We start from the raw sequence: 3,598 nt of genomic DNA, 5'->3' as shown, positions 1-3,598 counted from the left end.
CGGGCGGCCGATGACGAAAGGCACTCTACTTAACCCGGAAGTGGGGGTGGGAGGAGTGTAGATTTTGGTGTTAAGAGGGAGGGCACCAAACGGGGAGAAATGTTAAAGGTTAATGTGATTAAACAAGTTAAACAAGTTTTTTTTTAAAGTACACTGGGGGGAGGAGAATCACCAAAACGTGCACTAACCCTCTATGAATTTCACGAGCCTGCATTCTGGCGTCATGATGTAAAAGACCCCCCATTCCGCTCCCCCCAAATGATTCTGCATTTGCTAATGTTTTGGGACATAAAACCGGGAGATTATTATTTTTTTCCCTGCCTTAATTGAAGGAAGCATTTAGTGGAGATTTACCCATTATTGGCTCTCGGCGCGCGTGCGGCGCTCTCGCGCACTCCGGAGCAGGTTTGGACGAGCTTGCAGGATTTATGCGAATGGGCCTGCGGGGAGAGGCAATTTGTAGCCGAGACGGACAATTATACGTGGCCCATGAGTGCAAGAATGACTGCGCCAGGCGGCTAATGCGTAGTAAGGCTGCGCCGGCAGCCATGAGCCGCACAGCGGTGTGACGGTGGCTCCAGAGAGCGCCGAGAAGGGGTGCTGTGAGGCACTGGCCGCAGCCAAAGAGAAGGCTCGCGGGGAACTTTAAAAGTGAGCGAGGGAGAGGGGCTGGGGTAGAGAGAAGCCAGAGGGTGAGGAGAAAACAGGAGAGGGATACAAAAAGAGTGTGTGGGGAGTTAATTCAATAGATTAGAGTACAGGTGCGTGGGTGTGGGAAGGAAGTGAGAAGGCAAAAGAGCATTAGAGATTTTAAGAGACTGCGAAAAGAAAGTGAGAGTGGGAGAGACGATGGGGGACAGAGAGGCAGTGCTGTAGTGAGGAGAGTGAGAGATGAGTAAGTATGAGAAAGTGATAATGAGAACGAAGATAGGTGGGAGGAGAATTAGTTGGGGTGAAGGGTTAGCAGTAAGGATGAACTGGGAGAGGAACGAGGCAAATTGGAGGGGAAAATGAAAAGAGGGAGGAAAAGAGGAAAACAATGAAGTGGAGATAAGCGGAAAGGATGAAGAGAGGGAAATAAAATGGACAGGTATGAAAATGAGTGAGGGAACGAGAGTGACGACGAGAGAAGAATACGGGAACAGCGGAAGCCAGAGAGAAAGATGGAGAGAAAGACTGAAAACCTGAAATAGAGGGAGGGGGGAAGAATCACAAAGAAGAGAGAGACAGACTGAGGCTGGAGAAGTGATTTAGAGAGGCACCGAGAGAGTAGCACTGAAAAACAGGTCCAGGGCTCGAAAAGAGAGACATATATGGTCGAGGTGGGAAATGCAGAAATCAGAGACAAACGAGCCAAAGAGAGGGAGGAAGATAGCGAGACGATGAGAGAGAAAGCTGGCCAGTGAGAGAGGCGGTAAGAAAGAGAAAATCAGAGAGAGAGAACATAGCATGTAACTAGGTAATGTGGCCCGATATTGCCATGAGGGGGTTCTAGTAATATCATAAACCACAAGGTGACGAGGCAGAGTGGTTTATAAATGTCACAGGAACCCTAAGATGGCAATGTAGGGCCATATTATGTACGCACGGTGCCCATTGTGTATTTTAAATGGTATACATTAAGTTTGGGAAAGTTAGCTTGAAAAAGCGAAGTTGGCACTGGGATTTGATTGGAATTATATATAATGTTTAAGCTTCTTTTAACTCTCCTTTAATAAATTGGTAATTGAAAAATGGTGAGGGTGATTGGAGTTAGAAGATTCTGTGACTGCTGTGTTTACCGCACAATTATGGACTTACACTGACATTGAGGGAGAAAGCTGGACAGTGAGAGAGGCTGCAAGAAAAAGAAAAGCAGAGAGAGAGAGAGAGGAGAACATAAAGGCACAGAGAAATGGAGAATCAGAGACAGAAAAAAGACGAAGAGAAAAGCATAAAAGGAGACACGGCCTGCGGCCGTGAAACTGAAAGTACGGCCGGCCGGCCGTGAATAATTAGGGGGTGAGAAATGTGCTGGGAGGGCTGCCTTTGATGTGGTAATGCGAGGCAGGCAGGCAGGCGGCTGGTGGCATTGTGCACGCGCTTTTTAGGGCTTGCGCTTGCGCAATGACCTAAAAAGCACATGCACTCCGTGGAATCGCCAGTGTAATCGTGCTTGGTTAAACGCTGTTTAAGCCCCTATAGAGCTTTGCCAGCTATGCGCATGCACACAGCAGGCGAGCCCTAAAAAGGAAGGAAAATAGAAGTAGTGAATAGAAAGACAAAGAGGGTTTTTAGACCTAATCAGAAATACAAATCACCCGAATGGACGTATCTAATTATACCTCCTGTTATTGAAATTAACAGCAGTAGTCAAGAAGAAGTTGAGGAAATCAGTGACAATGATTGAAATACTAATATGATAAAAAATGTTGGTTTCTGTTGTTGGCAAAAGGCTGAAGAAATTGTGTTAGGTGACACAAGGTCGAAGAAATTTTGTTTAGTTGGAAAATAACTTGTGACATAAGGTCGAAGAAAAGTTGTTAGAGGGATAAAAAAAAAAAAAAAAAGATTTTAAAAAGGGGGGTGTTAGTTTAGATTTGACATATTTTAAAAATTTTGTTTTCTTTTTCTTTACTTCTTTGAAAATAAGACTAGCTAGAATGCCTTATGTTATGGAACGTAGTACTTCGAAATGTTCCATTTTTAAGAAATGCTGTAAGATGACACTAGTGTGTGTGCTCATATTAATTCTGCTTTGGTTGATTTTAGCTGTTATTGTTCCTTTTGAGATCAATAAAGAGTTGTACAAAGTCAACATGACAAGTAAAGCTTCAATTAGTCAAGATAAACATAGTGCAACAGGCAAAGCTAACAAAGTTATTGATCACAAACCTGAAGCTCATCAGGATAGGTCTGTTAGTGATTTCTCAAGCAATACATTTTCAAGACTTTTGGGAGTATATGTTAAAGTCATGAATGTCAAAGATTGCTATATCTGTGTAAAGTTGCCTGCTTCTGTTTCTGAGGGAGTGACATACAATATGCTTCCTCTTACATATGGCATGACCTGCAGTGTAATAGCTAGCTTATTTTACCAGACTGGTCGCTTGGAGTATTATTATTCTAATTTTGATGAAATTTTTGCTAATCTGAAAATTGAGAGTGCTTTGAATAAACATAAAAGAGCTAAACAGATGACGGAATTCTTTTTAGTTACTAATGAACTCACCTAGTAGTATGCTTACAGAAATAATTTAACCTGCAAATTGAGAGCTGAGGAAAAGACTTTCCTGAACTTAGTTGAGGAGAGAAGGGCAATTTATAAAAGAAATGAAATGGTCAAACAGACCAAATCCAAATTCTGGCAGAAAGAGGATGAGAAACTTAATGGCAAGACTTTTGATAATGTTGCAATTCATATAGACAAACCAATTGGTGGTAAACTTTGCATTAGAAGAGATAATACTTTATTTGATAATTTCTTTGTAGGTGCTAGCATTTGTGAGGATACTTACCAAATCATGGGAGGTTGGGGATTCAAAGGTGGCAAAGATCCAATTTTTCTTGGGATTTACTTTATCTGTGGTGACAAAGCTTATTATAATCATCCTGATCA

The sequence above is a fragment of the Lissotriton helveticus genome, chromosome 5_1 (genome assembly GCF_964261635.1).
Source record: "Lissotriton helveticus chromosome 5_1, aLisHel1.1, whole genome shotgun sequence".
Taxonomy (NCBI): domain Eukaryota; kingdom Metazoa; phylum Chordata; class Amphibia; order Caudata; family Salamandridae; genus Lissotriton; species Lissotriton helveticus.
The sequence above is the reverse complement of the archived record's forward strand: the minus strand, read 5'-3'. Positions refer to the sequence as shown.